Source organism: Onychostruthus taczanowskii, unplaced genomic scaffold, assembly GCF_017590055.1.
Source record: "Onychostruthus taczanowskii isolate IOZ18803 unplaced genomic scaffold, ASM1759005v1 scaffold7, whole genome shotgun sequence".
NCBI classification, from domain to species: Eukaryota; Metazoa; Chordata; class Aves; order Passeriformes; family Passeridae; genus Onychostruthus; species Onychostruthus taczanowskii.
The window spans coordinates 2,080,316-2,097,880 of record NW_024504786.1 but is presented as its reverse complement, the minus strand read 5'-3'; the positions used below and the strand labels follow the sequence as shown (position 1 = coordinate 2,097,880).

The window sequence follows — 17,565 nt, the reverse complement described above, 5'->3', positions numbered from 1 at the left end:
TGTAGTTCATGGAAAAGCAGTTGTTACCCTTTCCAAAGTACCCATTGTTAGGAGAAACAGCTTTACAAGTTCAGGGACATAATTAAAGACAATGAAAGTTGATGGGAATAAAATGAAGAAACATCATGACAAAAAGAGTAAAACAAGCAAGAAAATGATTCTGACATAGTGGGGTGTCAGAGCTCCCAACTCAGGGGCATGATAAAATCTGTCAGCTGAAAAGACAAGAGTGGGAAAAAGCAATTGGAGACCAGGGCGTTGTAACCAGTAAGTATTCATAAATCTTAATATCTCTATTTTAATATGCAATTAGTGTGTAAAAATGAAGTCCACAGACTCCAAATGGATAGCAAAGGTACAGGTCACACAGGGACAGATGTGCAGGGTTGGCTGGCACTGCACCAGCACTTTTACCTCTTTGCAGCTCAACACAAACAACTTCAGCAAAGTTTCCATAAACTTCCTGCTATTTATATCATTATCCTCAAACTGGCCTCGATTTCTCTGGCTGAACTGGTAGCAAGACTTAGCACAAGGAGTGTAGGGAGTCTGGAAAGGGAACAAACAATCACACTGCCTTGGTGTAAAATGTAGATGCACAGGGTTCAAGGACTCTCTGTGCCTTGTGTGGGCTTGCACGACACAGTTACAGAGATCTGTTCACATTTCCTGCATGGCCTTTAATGCCTTCCTCCCCTTGTGATACTTGTACTTTATAGTTGCACTTTTGTTCCAGGCCAGCGTGCCTACCAGTTTCATATGATCCATTTTAAAACCAGAGCTGTGAGAACTCTGTATCCCAGTGGCTGAGAAATCAGCTGTGATAACACAAACACTGCTGCAGGACTTTGCAGTGAGACTGCCTGGCCATCCTTGTGTTATACAAGGCTCAGCAAATTGTTCCGTTTGCCAAGTTCTCAAATTAAAATTTAATTCAAATTGAGGCAAGAAGTAAAATATTAAAGCTCAAGAGTTCTAACACTCTTCAGCTGCAGGTCGATGGGCACTGTAATGTTAAACTCTGATTGTGGCTTGAGGCATTCTTGTGAAACTGCCCTCTGAGGGCTCCGCATGGAGTGCCTTGGCCATGCCAAGCACTGCTGAGTCCTTCAGCCTGTGGTAGCAGCACAGTGACAAACCCATCCCACTGCCCCAGTCCAAGAGAAGCCCCAGTCATGGCTTGAGGAAGTTTGGCCAAGGGCCCCAGCTGGGGTCAGCCCGGCCCCTGAGCTGCAGACCCTGCCATCCTCACCCCTTCAGGTGCAATTTGCTGACAGATTTTTATCATGCAAATTAAAAGAAGGGAAGCAACCACCGTGTCATCAGCTGCTCCAAGAGTCCTGCAGAGAGGTCCAGGCTTCACTCACATGGAGAAGACAAGAATATGATGCTTCCAAAGAAGCAAAGAGCAACTCTTAGGAAAAAACTCCATGAGACCCACCTAGATGAAGAATCCTCACAAGGCAAGAGTCAGGAATGACAGCCTTTCATAGAGGTAACCTGCAAACTGAATGTTCACACGAGATTGGTTGTTTTGTATTCTGATGCATTTCAATTCCATTTGTCTCTTAAGCCCTTTAAAATCTCTTGAATGTAAAACCTTTCTGTGCTGTCCAAATGCCCCTACACTGTTCAGTCATGGTACAGTAGCCAGAGGAATCCTTCTAAAAGGGATCCCTGCTGCCTCTTGGAAAAGAAAGTATTCAGTTTGACACAGAATCCTTCTAGGAAGTGGGATTCCAGCATTAAGAAAGGACAGAGCCAGTGTGAACTGTTTGGATTTAACAATACCTGGGGGAAAATCCAGCTGCTTTCTACACTGGAAACTGGAAATTTTAGAGGCAAGTTAAAATCCTGCAGTTCAAATCTGAGTGATATTTGAAAGGTCCAGCTTGACCTTCCTAGGTCTGCTTTTTAATTAACCAGGCTTTTCATGGCACACTGTGTTCTCCTCTCTGCCAGGGCAACTGCAGGACTTCTCCAGGTAAGAATTCCAGAAGCACCTACACTAGAAGGTTCTGGATGCAGCAGGATGGTAAGACTTCCACCACAGTATTGCCAGTACCTGTATCAGAAGGTAATCACACAGTGGTACAGACTGGTTTTCCTTGCTGGGTCTCTTTCAATCCATTTGTTATGTGCTGCTCACTCAGTAAATGCTGATTTATAAACACTTAGGGGTAGAGGTTGTTTCCTTGCTTATTGCGTTGCTTCTCACAAGAGGTGTGAAAAGCAACACGGTTCCACAATAAAGAACATTTTCCTTTTTTCCCCTGTATCCAGCCTCCCAGTACAACAAGCAACCTCTGACTGGGGCCTGGTGAGATTAGGAACTTCCATGCTGCTTTTTGTGGAATGTTATCCCAGAGATTCAATAAACTACAGAAAGCAAAAATGCTAGAGGCCTGTTTGATATTTCAGAGTTGTTTGATCTGACATGTGTCAAATGATAAATGCAAATGGCTGCAGCATCATTCAAGCCCAAGTGGGTTTTGAAATGCTGTGGGAAAATTAGAGGATAAATAAATCTGATCCCAAGAGCTCAAGCTTGTTGTTTGGCATGTGTCAAAATGCAGACAGAGGTAAATATTACCTTTGTCTGCAGGGAGGGCAGGTTAGTGCTGCTAACCAGGGACTGTGCCTCCAGTAGGGGGTCAGGCAGCAACATACCAAATTAAAAAACGAAGATATGCTAAACATATTGGAGGTTATTTAATGTTTACAGGGAAGTTATCAGGATTAATAAACCCTCTTTCAACAATGGACTATGAAAATGAAGGTGATTCTTTATTTTTAATACATGGTTTTCCTCTGCAAAGTGACTGTGCAAAAATGGAGCCTTTGCTCTTCTGTACTGGTATGTGCAGCAGTTCACAGATCAGCTAGGGTAAGGTTTCCTTTCTACAGCTTCTTTCCTGTGGATCTTACTCTGGAAGCTCCCTGGGTCATGGTTGAAGCCCTCAGGAATATGGGTGCCCATGGACAGAAGCATTGCAGCTGCATCAAGGTGGAGTAGTCCTGAGTGACTTCTAGGGCCAGTTATCTCACATAAACCAGCAGGCACAACCAAGGAGCAGCTTGTACCTCTGGAAAAGCCAATTGCCACATCCTTTTTTAGCCAGACTGCTCCTGATTTCCAAGTACGACATAGAGAGGTCTCAGGAGCAAAAGAGGGCAGAGTGTGAGGACAGCTGCACATGCAGTGACAGCAGTGAGTTTGTGCTGGTCAGAAAACAGGAAAATTGAATGTCAGGGCTGGCACCACCAACAAACCCAGCAAAGCACAAACAACATCTCAGCAGAAGCAGCACAGCTTGACTGGCAGCTCTGGGGCACAGTGAGCAGTGTGACAGGTCAGGGAGATAAAACTTCTCAGCATTTCAACTGATGCAACTTGACAGGGACCCCAGTGATAACAGCAGCACAACATTGTGCTGCCATTTTGATGGGATTGTTCTGTTGAGCTGAACAATGATCTTTGTTCTTAAAAACAGCCAGCAAAAACAGTTTGTGTGAGCTGTGCTGTAATGAGAAATCTCCAGGAGCCCTCAGTGCAGGGGTTCTGCACCCAGCATCACCTCATCTGCTGTCGCTGAGAAAGGGAATTTAAGAGAAACCATGTTTGAAATCCAGAAAAAAAAATGTTCCTGATGCCATCAGTTACATCATGTGTACAAGGACTAGGAATGTGAAATTTGGCCCAAAGGTATTTTTATGAACCTCGCTCTGACTTGTGCTTTTTACTCATTTTCATTTGAGTGCAGGGTTTATCTTTGTGTCTCTTGTGTTGTGTTTGCACACACAGCTTTTGGCTGAGCCCACAGCTGTGTTTATTCCTAAATCCCCATCCAGTCTGTATGAACCCAGTCTGGCACCCAGCTTCCAGCTTCTCCTTGAGCTTTGTGCTTGACACCCATCACCTCTGACTGGGGTTGACCCACTGGGCTGGTGGATCAGAGTCTGGGGATCCCCACGGCTGCACTGCTGTGCCTGTGCTCAGTCCCAGCGAGACCAACAGGGCACTGATGGATCCCAGAGTCCTTCAAGGCCTTTCACAAAAGAATCCCGTGGAAACTAAGATTTGCTGCACTCAGAATCCTTTGTTTGGTAGAACAGGAAAGGAAGGACTCCTCTGAAGTTGACCCATTTGTGCTTCAGTGAATTTTTCATAAAATTGACAAAATCCTGTTTTAATCTATCCCACTCTACAACCTTCTGAGGGACTCTGTAGGTTTCTCTAAAATACCTCTGTGGTTATTGTTAATTAGAAAAAAATAATATTGCTGAAGGATCGCTTTTCAGTTGAACTTCCTGAACATATGGTTCAAACTGAAGCTGAAAAGGAAAACTTCAGGACAAACTGTATGAATTACTACTAATAATAAAATCAGACATTTTTTATAAGTCCACATTAATCTTCTTTAAAAGCTTTGGGTTAACCACATTTTTTAAATAAAACTTTTACCGGAGCGGAATTTATTAAGAGAGCTCAGTGTTGCCTTAGCTCTGTTCCATGGGGCATCAAGAGAAGTTTTATTACTGATTTCAGTCACAACAGTCTTAGATCTACACAGAATGGTTTTGATAAGCCAAATGTAAAAGTTTTATTGGTTTAAGACATGAAAAACAGACATGTTACAGAGACCACTTCTACTCTATAAACAGCCATAACATGGATAATGCATCGCACTGGAGTCAGTGCTCCGGAGTGTAAATAATGGTGTGGAGGGAAGGAAAGCCTGGCCAAGTATGTACAGCTAAGAAAAACAACATAGAGCCAGCTTGTACATGGTACTTCTCCTCTACAGATCTCAGAATTAAATACAAATAAAGTCTGTATCATTAGGTCATACTCACAGATGGAAAAGGGAAAATTAACCAGACCCGGGAAAGAGGGAAGTTGATGCTCTTTGTTGTTATGTCTATCTTTGTTCTTGAAACTATAACTACTGAGGCATTATTTGAAACAGGTTTTGAGGCCATGTGGTTGCTGTTTGTCCTGGATGGGTTCTGTTCAAAGCCTCCTTTTCCTGTATGTTATAAAACAGTGTTAGAAAAACATGAAACAACCGGAAGTATTACACGGTGTCTCCCAGAGGTGTCCCTGGCTGTTGGGGATCCATTGATTTGATGTGCTCCCAGAGGATGGGCATAGCAGCAGTGGTGACATGGGGCTGTGCTCTGTTATCTTCATCCTAAAGATAGAAATGTGCTTTTATTGCACCAGCATTAACAACACGGCCCCTTGTTCTCCTTTGTACTTAGATCTTTTTATAGCGTGGTGAAAAAAGTGTGAATGGCTTGTAAATATAACTTGCACTTGCTTCAAGGTGCCAAGCTCACACTGGCTCCAGTGGTGCAGAACATGGGCCTTAAAAATCCTGAAATCCCTTTAAAAATGCAATTCTGGACATACTTCCCTGCACTATTCTGTGCTTCATCCTTGTATTCACTTGGAAAAACTATTTAAATGCTGTAATCCCAACCATATGGCCCAGAGCCTCAAAGAAGGCATTTAGCAGACACGTTTGTCTGGAGAATTAGGGTTTTACACAGATTATCCAGTGAGTGGAGATGGGATACCTCCTCTGGGGGAGGACAGGAGCCCACAGCAGGGGCTGCCTCAACAGAAGGACCCTCTGAATCTGTTCTGTCCCTTTCCTGTTAAACAGATCCTGGGCTGGAATAAACAGGGAGCTTACGTTGGGATGAGATGTCTTTGAACAATTTTCCTCTGCAAGACCACACAGATTTACTTAAAAACAGTAAACAGATTTAAAAAACCTTTATGCATGACTGGAAACCAACTCACTGAATTGTTTAAAATGGAACTTCCACTACTTTTGTTTGTGTAAAAAGCTTTTACAGGACTGCAAACCAATGTAATTATGCCTAGATCACTGTTTTATTTTAGGCAAATGTTTCACATGGGAAGCAGGAATGGGGGACAGAACCAGACCTAAGCCTGCTGCGTCTTACTCCTGATTTTTACCCATAGAAATTAATTTTATGGGACAGCTGGATTTTTATGCTGCTGATTAAAAAGACAAGCTGTCTTCTCAGAAGTGAGTTCATGCTTGAAGATGAGACTTCATGTTTGTTACATCTCAAGCTTTCACACTTACAAATGTGATTATTGGACTGTTGATTTTTGTAATAGGTTGGGGGTTTTTTTCATAGTTGAATACAAATAATATGATTTTCTAGTGCATTTTACCCATTCCACAAGTTTGTATTGTAATTTAACAGTATCCTCTGAGATCATCTATTACTTTTTGGCAGCCTAAGACTTCATGGGCATTTCAAAAGCGGCACCTTGTAGGTGTGAAAGCAATGAGCAAATAAAAATACAGTTACTAATTTTTCAGGGAATATAAAAATGGGATTTCTCCTGCTTCTAGTGACGGAACCTACATTAATTCCAGGGAGAAGGGCTTGATCCTGGTTCTTACACAGGCCTTGAGACTGCTGCCAGAAGAATGCCTTGCTTAGTAGCCTGTGTCAGCACTGCCTGCACTGTCAGTCCAGAACACTTCCCACAGAATAAATGCCCACAGCTGGTTTCTGCTGGGTGAGGGGCTCACTGGAGGCAGGTGAGGCAGCTGGAGTTGCTGTGGTTCCTGGGAGAGAAGTAGTGCAGAGTCTTCACTAAATTAGTAATTTGATTGACATATTCAGTTCATTAATAATAATTTACTGTGATTAGTAGAGAGTCACAGCAACTCAGTGTAGCTATCTCACATAAACTAATTGTCACTGTTTCCCTCCTCCTCTGCAGTTGTGTCAGTCACTTAAATGTACTGAAATAAAGTCTGGCGTGTTCTCTGCCTTCCTGGGATGCCAGAATGGGATTCTCTCTGTACCATAAGCTGAATGGAAAAAGAATCCAGGTGAGTGTTCAGGAAACCAGGTCTCTTGCCAGAGCCAGGTCTAAAACTATGAATTCACCAAATGAGTAATTTCAAATCAGCACTATTCATACCATTCTTTCCTCCTGTAATGAGGATCTGTAAATAAGAGCAACTGGAGGTTTTAAACTGATGTGCCATAACTTCAATTCAATGATTTTCAAGGGCTTTTCCAGCCTTAAAAATAGTGTTTCTATAACTACTGGAAAAAATCTTGCTCCTTTACTGTGAAGTTATAAATTTATTTGTTTCCATCCTTAGCAGAAAAATGTCAGATGCCAAAGGCCTTTTCATTATTTTCAGATTTTCCTTTCCCTGCACTGATAAGATTCTCTCCTGCAGAGATAACAACTACACAATACACCAGCAAAGGATGGCTGGGTAGGAATAAGACACCACAGCAATGGTCAGATCCAAGTCCAGGACACTGAACTCCAGGCAAACAGATTTTATTTCACACAGTGGCACCTAAAATTCATCTGGCACATCCGATTCCTTTCTGACTTCCTCTTCAGGGCTGGGGGGCATTTGCAGATCTAGAACATCCTTTCAGCTGGATAAGCAGTGATGGTTTCTGTCAGCTGCAGCCCAGAGCAGTTGTGTTTACAAACACTGCACACACAGAGGCCCGTTAGGTATCTACTCTACTTGTACACAGGAATAACACCCACATTTCTTTAGCTTTGTCTCCTACAACAAAGAGAACAAAATGTGTTTCTGGTTATGTGATAGATATGGAGTCAAGGGAAGCCCAGCATTCCCAGACTGTAACCAATGGAAATTCTGAAAGGCTCCCTCACCCTTTGCAACCTCAACAAGTTGGAATCTCTTGTGTATTTTGTATTAGCTTGTCTTGTACAGTAATTAACTTATATATGACTCCTAGGGGACAAGTGATTATGGTTTATTTCCAGATGACTCATGAGCAAGTCTGCAGAAAGAGAGTTTGTGCTGCTCAGAAAACAGGAAAATTGAATATTTAGTGTTGCTGATGATACCAGTTCTGGCTACTGAGCTCAGGCACCAGGTAGAGGGGCTGGAAACTTGTCAAGTGCCTTGGCACTTGAGTGCAAGGGCCTGCTGAGGCCCTGCAAATGCTTAAGCTCTGCTCCCAGAGCATTTGATTAGGACTAGGAATTACAGCACAGATCCAGGCAGTGATCCTGCTTTGTGTGATCAATACGTGTGTGTGTAGGAAGAATAAAAATCATTCAGTACGTGTGTGTGTAGGAAGAATAAAAATTATTCAATCATCATTCAAATCCAGGATTGTGACACATTTTTAATTTCCTTGTGATCTCTCACTGATTGAGTGAAGCAAGGTAGGAAACTCAATCAGCTCCTGCAGGATGCCCAGGGGTGGCAGATCCAGAGGGAGCAAAACCAGGCAGTTTCTTACATACACAGTAAAGCCATGGACATTCTTATGGATGCTAGGAATTCCTGAGTCCAGCAGGTCCCAAGGTTAGGTGGGCCCAGTTTCACCTGGTATGACATTCTTTCCTCCAATTGCATTAACAGAACATTTGGGAGGAAAAAGGGACTCAGGGTCACCTTCAGCTAAGACATCAGTGGTTTAGTCTTGTCCTGAGTCGATCTGCTGGGAAAACCACGCCAGGTCTGTCATTTATTTGTAATAGATTATCTGCACATAATCAAATTTCTGATTTATTGGGTCCAAGCACTCCCAGTGATGCTGGAGTTGGCTCTAACCAGCATCAGTGGCTCTGAGGGGCCCGCCCAGCTGGATCTGATAGAAGGAGAAGACAGATGATATCTGAGATTGCTGTAAGGCTGCCAGAATTAATTTACCCCTTCCAAAATCCTGAGCCGGCCTTTGAACATTTGAACTGTGATTGAATTAGAGATTGATTATGGCAGTCAGTGTTTGTGTCATGAGGCTTTGAGGTTTTGATGGCACTAAACAGTCCTAACAAAATAAAATATTTAGTGTGACTTTGCCTAAAATGACAAATATTTAGGGAGCTTCCTCTCATGCAGTAATTGTGTGTGTTATTTCAAGCAGCACTATTAAAATTGTCATTCCTCCTAACATTTTAGGCTGGAAACTTTGGAAGTGCCCTTAGGAAGGACTATTTCATAGTCTTATATTTGGATCTGGGTGCCATTGGTGGTTCTAACCCATATGGTGTTGGGAATCCTCAGCCAGAACTGAATGATAAAATATTTAGTCCAGTAGAAGTCAGTTTAATTCATTTTGAGGAAATGAAAGGAAAAAAGCCCAACCAAAATTGAACTCCAAATTCAGAAGCAAATTATTCTGAAAAACAGATTTAGAATTCAAAGATCCAGACAGAGCCTTAAAGTTTTTCAGGAATCAGATCCTTATGTTTCTATTCCTTTCTCGGCGCACAGCACAGGTGTTCACTGAGGTCACATTTCCACAGGTCAGATTTGCAAAGGAATTCTTCCTGTAGGTACCTCACCAGGGGCCAGGCTTTGAAACTGTGACAGTCAGATTTTTGAGAAAAAGGATCTTTTCAGATCTGGACACATCTTTTGGCTAAAAATGAAAGCTGTGCATTTCAGAAAATAATTCTAGTAGAACTCTGCCCTTTGTGCTAAACCTCAGCCAGCAGATTTGATACATTTTTAATTCTTGCCCACAAAAGGAAGGCATGAAGCACTGATCTGTTTGTTGGCTATGAAGCCAGAAGCTCCTGGGTATAAACCTTTATCTCTGTGACACAGCTCAGCTCACAACATCTTCCAGTTTTACCACAAGGAAATTTAGCTCTAAAGCATCAGCGGTGAGTCCGTTCTCATCAGCATCTTTGAGGAGAGGTATTAAAGTTTAAAAACCCTCAGCAGGTCGAGCGCTCACAAACATTTATTGGTTTTTCCAAGCACGTGGCATTGTTCAGTAAAGCAGCTTTGAGGTTTGAAGTTGTCAGGGAGGAGTGACAGCTGCTCCCAGTCTCAGTTACAAGGCCAGTTCAGATGACAAGGGGGACTACACTGGACAGCTCATGCTTTGGCAATCCAGATCTAAACTAATCATAAGCAAATTAAAACCAGGACATTTTAGAAGGAAGAATTGGTTCATGTGGATTTTCCAAAAGTAATCTAATGATAAAACATCTAAATAAATACTTCAATTATTTATTCCTAACCAATCTAATGAACACTTCTTACAGTGGTCCAGGAGATTTACGAGACTGAGTTTGCCATTCCTCTTTGCAAAAATGTTTGAGAGGAGCTGAGTCAGTGACACTGCTGGTGTGGAATAATTCAGCAAGGCCAGTTATGCCTTGTTTGCCAGTTAATAATTTAATTGCCCAATTTAGTTGCCTTTATTTGCCGATTATTCATTTAGCTGGCAAGGGACTCTCAGGTTTTATAAATTATGAAATGAAATGTAGTTTTTTTCCATCTGAAAATAATGCCCTCCCTTTCTAAATCTTCTCCCCTAAAAGACATTTAACATCATTGAAAAGGTACTTGAGCCAAATAAAAAAACCTTGCATTCCTATTTTTAAATATTAACTTGAATGAAGGGCACACTGTAAGTATTTTGATCACCTGACAGAGTAGCAGCTTATCAGTGCTGTTGTGAAACATCTCTAAAACTTGCCAGACACTTGGGATACTTTGGAATTGCGTAACTGCAGACTTAGGTTGTGTAATACGAATTTGTCCACATCCTAAGTGAAGTGCAGAATTTAAGCAGAAGATCTAACATGTTGAGGTAATTTTTAATGATGGGCATTTACATGCCATAGGGTATTTATTCTTTGTCCTGTTCTATGGTCCTTGAGAAAGGTTTGATTTATGTAAAGGTGTTCTTCAGTTTAATGCTGTAAAATTGATAAGGAAACATGTTCAGGGCTTGGTTTTGTGCAGTGTTCACCATCCTGATCCTGATTCAACAAGGCACTGAAGCACAAGCCGAATATTCAGCCCTCAGGTAACACATAACCTCTTATGTGTCAGTAATATTGGAATAAAAATACACTTAGAACAGAAATACTGCCCCTGGCATTCCTGCTGAAGCACTGATAAGCTAAACAAAGCATTTTTCAAAGCCTAATAACCGGATGGGATTTGTAGCATAAACAATTCTCCTTGTTAGTCACCAGTCCCCAGGGCATCTTCCTCACTTTGTTACAGATAAATTAGCAACAAATGAAATGCTGTGTGTGATTTCCTGCCCTGGGTATGCCTGTGTGCTCGCGTGCCAGTGTGAGAGCTGTCATTTATAATTTATCCAAGAATGTATTCACATCCACAGTGTGATTTAATTACTTATTAAAGGTGCCAGACTGGCAGATGCAAAAGCTGGAGCAGTTTGGTTGTCCAGAGAACGTGGTATAGGCAGTGACATCCTCTCCAGGATGTTCAGTGCTTCACCCCAATGGACTCCCCAGATCTACAAGCACAGCTCTTTCTCTCCATCCTTTTCCCAGGTTCTCTGCACAAGGTGTTAAGTTCATAAAGGCTGCTAGCAGAGATGTCAGGCCTGTGGTTTTTAGACAGCATTGTTGATACTCTGGAAAATGGTTTGAACACATTAGGTCAGTCTGTTTTAGCTAGGCCACTCAAGCATTGAGTTAGTACTAACAGAGGTGAAACCCCTTCTAAATAAATAATAGCAAAACATATTATTTGTAAAGGTAGAAAGAGCCCAGAAGATTTCCTTCTGCTTGCCAGGGACTGTGTGCTGTGGCTCTACTGCAGTCACTCGGGCCTTACCACAGACACACTTGTCTTGGAATCTGCAGACTTAATTCTGCACTGCTTGAAGAAACAGGATTTTGAGTTCATTTTTTATGTCACTCTAAGCCTAGGCTCAGCTGTGCCTTTGAAAGCACTTCCCCTGTCCCCAGGCACAGCTGGATGCAGGACAGCAGGGAATCTTCTCTCACTTCCATCAGCACACAGGCTTCAATGGGGAAACCGAGATTTTATTTGGCCTAACTCACTGAATTTGACAGAGAAAGGCTGTTAAATAACAGCAAGGTTCCTTTCACATAGCTCCAGAATATTTTGAGGAAGATAATGAACACAGGAAAATGCAAACTTCTGTGACTTTGTACATTAAAGTAGTCAATCCATGATTGCCCCAGGCCAGCCATTCCTGTGACCAAATGTTGCCTTCTGACATTTTGGTCTCAGTACATGCCTGAAAGTTGGAATCCTGGATAATTTTGTCTAAATTGTAGGTTGGGCTTTTCTGGTGCTTGATCTTTGGTTGGGTCTGTAAAGCACAACTGCAGTGCCAGGACCAGTGTTTGCTCTTAATGAGCTCCTTGTTTTGGCTCTGGAGTTTGAGCTGGCAAACACTGCCGTGCCTATTTTAGTTTGCACAGTTGAATAGTCCCATCAAAGCCAACAGGTCTGGACATGCCAACCACTGGCATTGCTGCATTATTAATTCCCAATTTTACTCATCCAGTCTCTTGATGAACTCTACAAAAGCCTACCTAACCAAACCAGAGCCTGTGAGGTACAAAGACGGGGCTGAGAGGTGTGAAGGTGTGTGAAACCCTTCTGGCACTGTTCTGGAGCAGGGCCTGCATGATGGCCTTTGACACAAACTGAGGGGGTTTTGACTGAGATGGGCTTATGCATGACACACCCCCAGTGAGTCCCATCTGTGACTGAATTCCATCCTGGAATGTGAGAGTGGGGGTTGCTGGATATGTAGGAGGCTTCACAGAGCTCAGCTGAGAACTACTGTGCCCCTGGTTCCTGTGCCTGAGCAAAATAGAGCAGCTGTTGGAGAGCAGCACGACAGCAAGGGAGAAATCTCTAAATGCAAACAGAAGGGAAAGACAAGATTAGCCTTTATCTTAAAAAATTACCCAAGTGCAAAATGCAGTAACCAAAAATATAATTGCAATCTCACTGGCAGTCTGTCCAAGAGAGGCTTGACCCCTGCTGTGGGAGTTGGCTTTCCCTCTCTGGAATATGCCATAGCAGGAGAACCTTCAAACATGAAAGAGAATGTGTTCAAAATTCTGAGGCAAATTGCAGTCTATTTTCAAATAAAACAAGAAAAATGACATTGATATAGAAATGATGGGAAATCTGAACTCGGTTTTGACAGGCAGGTACACAATAACTTCTGTATTTAATATATAAATGTTGCGGTACCAGGACAGCTCACACTTCACACACCTGTACCTCTCCTACTCTGTCACCTGTGGGTGGGTTTGAGACACTGTTGTGTTATTCAACAGCAAGTGGTGGCTGTGGCATTTTCACCCAGTGTTTCTGTTTTTGAACACAGACTCTTCTTCCACTAAAGAATACTTTTTCAATACTCCATTTAGAAACATGCCTTTTAGTGCTTTTCACACTAACTTTCAGATGTTGAGAAAGGAATATTCTTTAATAACTTAGCTGTTAATTTTTCATTTAAAAATAATGATCAAGTTACTAACATTTTATTTGGTGAATCTTCTATGCTGGTAATAATGTTGAATAATAAGATTGTGGTCAATCACTGGTATAAGAGACCACAGAGTTCTTAAAATTATTTTGTTTAGAGAGATTAGAGACATTACCAGAATTCGTTTCCCTAGTAGTACATACCAGTACCCTGGCACAGAATCAAAGGGGTTACTTCTTGGAAACTGAGTTTGTGATTTCCCTGATCTTGAAAAAAACACGTTCCTGGTCTTACTTGTGGATTTATCCCTGATTGTGGTGAGTACTGGAGGTATTTGGTGCACCATATTAAGTGTGAGGATACTTTCAGGATCAGAATCTGTATGGCACAAAACTGGGACACAAACCCACCTGCCAAACTGGTGCCTTTGGAGTCACCTTTTCAGCACACCTGTGGGAACAGGATCTCAAAGGGTCGCTGTGTTTATGACCAGCAGATCTCTGCCACAGTTCATATCCCAGTGCTGAGTTTTTTGTCCTGGGCACAAACTGAAATTGTATCTGAGACATTTAATACATGTGCACTTGCAGAGGGGCTGCTGCCATCACACTGCCAACAGTTCCATGATGTCAATTAACGTCAGCCGGATAATGTTGGAATTGCCAAAGCCCACTCTCACTTGTGACCTCGTTCACTAAAAAAAGGTAAGGGTACTAAAATAGAAGTGCAGATATCAGTGAGAAAGTAAATGAAAAGGCAGAAATAAAAAAGAGTAGATGGGAGATGAACGAACGTTAGGGGAACAACTGATGCAGTGAGAGCAGGGGAGGGAAGGGTGCAGTGCCAAACTGGGGTTTTGCTGAGCAGAAATGATGCTGTAGAGGGGTAAATATTTTCTTCTGTTCAAGTCACCATTCTTAAAAGTTGCCAATTCTGAGATTTTTCCCTGAAATAGTTGAGGCAGATCATTCCTTAAGGAAGTTACCATTTCTCTCTTGCTGGGTGATACCTAAAGGTGTAATTACAAGATCTGGTCACAATCTCTTTTATAAAGGTAGGTTGGTAGTTTTCTACCTCAGACCTGCTTTGTCTCCAGTATAGCTTTTAATAGAATTTAATGAGCTATCACAGGTTTTGGTTCTGTGGCTGTATTTCCATATTTTCTGTTTCAGTTTATCAATACCTTCCTCACTGGCATATGATAAACCTTAACTATTATTTGGAAAAGCAGCTGTTCTATTTTTCTGAAGCTCCTATAGTAAACAATATTATTGTTCTGTGTGAAAGGTGTGCATGCATTTGTACTCTGTATATACACACTGTACCACATGGGCTGAGATAACTCTGTCTGGGAGTCTGCAACCAAGAAGCCCAGAAATTACTCCAGTCAAAACAAAATTAATTATAAAAGACTAGAAATGCCACCCCAAGCCTTGAGAGTTTTAATGAGATGACTGTTTCTTAGCAGCATTAAATCTGTGGGGATAAGGAAACGTTCACTGAGTTAAGATGTGCTAAGAAAAGTGTAAAGAAGAGCATAAATGGCTCAGGAATTTCAGGAATCCCACTGGTTTAAACACTCTTTTATTTAAAGCAAATGTTCTCATAGTTGAATGACTTCCAAGAAGGGCCTCAAGTGATGAAAGTATTTCCATCTAATGTGAAAATACTTGAAAGATGCTTATTCCATGTGAAAATATTGCCACCTTTCAGAAAAGCCTGAATATGAGACTCCTTTAATGAAGATACTCTCACACAAGGTATTGATTTTCAGAACATACAAAATATCCAGAATTCCTACTATTTTGATAATAAATAGATTTTAATGACTTTCATCTCCCACAGCAGCCAGGGGAAATATTTCAGAGTACTTCACAAAACAGATACTTCAGTAATAGAGTGAAGAATTTCACATTCATCACCCTGACATTGCTCCCTTTTCCCTCAGGGCATGACTGACCTGGAAAGTACCACAGAGCATCTGCAGGGAAAAGCAATGGGGAAACAAAACCTGTAGAGACCAGCAAGGCACAAACAACTCTGGTCCACGGCAGTGGCTTTTTAATTCCTATTTTAAGATTTTTAGATGTTCACTTGTGCTGAATAAACTCCATTTAATAGCTTCTAAATTTGCCACATTTAAAGAATAAATAGATGGTCACTGCTTTCTTCATGAAAGCAGAATAACTTCCCATACACAGCTTGATTCAAAAGTGGCAGGAAGGTGCCAGGGATTGTGACAGGGTGTGAAGGGGTGCGTGGCCCAGCAGGTATCAGAGCAGTTTGTATTGTGCAATAATTCATCGCACACATATTGGGAATTGGGTTGATTCTGGTTTCTGCATCTAAAAATTCAGATGGGGATTCCTGGATTCTCCTAAAGCTTTTGCAAGATGCTCAGAAAGTGCAGACTTACAGAAATCAAATCAACTGAGCAACTAAATTCGATTGGAAAGCAGAGGTAGATTTTTTTTATCTTGTTTTCTAAAGGCAAGAAATGTGCAAGTACATGACTAACCACCAAGGGTCAGTGTTCAGTGTTTTTACATTCTGACATCTTTGTTCCCAGGTGCTTGGAAAATCCCTTTTAGATTGAGCCCTGTAATCACTGGTAGTTAAAAAACATATTTTTTAACTACCAGTGGGATGCATATGTGCCATACAAAGTATGGGAAAATTCAAGTGTCTGGATATGGGGCTTTTGTCAGCCAGCTACCAACTGAGTATTGTTCATATTCCTGGATATGATTATACAAGTCCCATTGAAAAGAATAAAAAAACACCCTAGGAACTGGATTTTATTAATATGAATAGCAATTAAGTTATTGTAGCAAATGCCATTCTTCTGTTTTGTTAAGAAAGTTAAGACAGCCCTTACTGAGAGATTGTCAGGTGCTTTGTCAAGATGGCAAGGGATGCACTGTCAAGAGAGTGAACACATTTTAAATAAATTCCTGTGGAGAGAAGTAATTTAACCTGACTTTAGAACATAGTAAGGGTGGATATCAGACATCAGGAGATTGAGCTCAGGCCTGGCTGGCCTCTCCTGTTTCTGGGATGTGAATGTAGGTCATAATCCTTGATTGGCACAAACCCAGAACGTACTGACAGACATTCATATAAACTGCAGCTCATGAAGAAATCTCCAACCAGGCTTACAAAATAAACCCAACCCACCTTTACTCCAGTAAGGCACAGAGATCCCTTTGTTCCCCTTCTGCCCCACGGCTGAGCTCCAGGCACAGCTGCCCGGTGCTGGGGAGCTTCTGATGTGCCCCCGCTTAGCTGTGACTCAAAAGGTGTAAAAACTGGGCAGATTTCTGCGTGGAGCTGATTTTGTTTCTCTGCAGGCACAGCCAAACCCTGGCAGTGCTGACACTGCTGCGTCTGGGTGAGCACTCAGCCACCTGGAGCCCGTCTGAGCTGGGTGCAGCAGCCGGGAGCACAGGGGGGAGCCGATCTCTGCTGACACAATCCCAGATTACCCGACCTGCACAGCCTGCCTTGTTTGTACACGGCTCTCAGCCTCACTCCTTGCCCTGGCCAGTCTGCATCACCCTTCCAGCACCCCCATCCCTTAGGAATAATCATTTCTGGATGCTGCTGAATGAGGATCAACCCTCGGGAAAGAACATGAAATTAAGGAAACTACAAAGTAAAGAGGGATAAAATAAAACCCAGTAATTTAAGAAGAGCAAAAATACTAAAAAAAACTAAAATGAGCATGCTAAACAGTACAAATCCTAGCACAGAAATCTGGGGGATTTTACTGTAAAAACCTTTTATTCCTTATTCTATTTTTAATAAGGATTTATGTTAATCTTCCATGGCAACCAAATCTCTTTAAGAACCTTTGGTGAAGGAAACTGTAAGAGGGTTTCCAGAAATCCGAGTCCAGTCTCAAGTCTTTACCAGTTATCCTTATCAGTTCTGGAGAACACTAGGAGGGGAAATAGTTAGGTAAACACCATCATGTCACCACCACAATTTTAACCTCTGTGAGGCAAAGTAGAATCAGTAACACAAAATTAAAGTATGTATCTAGAAGAACAGCCAAAAACCAGCAGATGCTGCCTGTAGCAGTTATTATTCAAGTTGTTTAGTCCCCTCTTAGGCTGACCTAAACACTGATGCATTTAATGCCATCCTGTATGCTTCTGTAACAAGAGGCAATATAGAAATGTTCCTAAAATTGAATCAGCTAAGAAAAAAAATAATGGTTCAAATTTGTAAAAAAGGCTGGAGGAGGGAAAATTTAAGTAAGTTCTGGTGAAACAGTGAATAGACAGAAAAAACACATCT

The 17,565-nt window shown here is 41.8% G+C and overlaps 1 pseudogene; it reads right to left on the bottom strand.

The window, feature by feature from the left end:
* Positions 1 to 1,213: 1,213 nt before the first annotated feature.
* LOC121345106 lies at positions 1,214 to 13,609 on the bottom strand (annotated as a pseudogene).
* Positions 13,610 to 17,565: the final 3,956 nt, after the last annotated feature.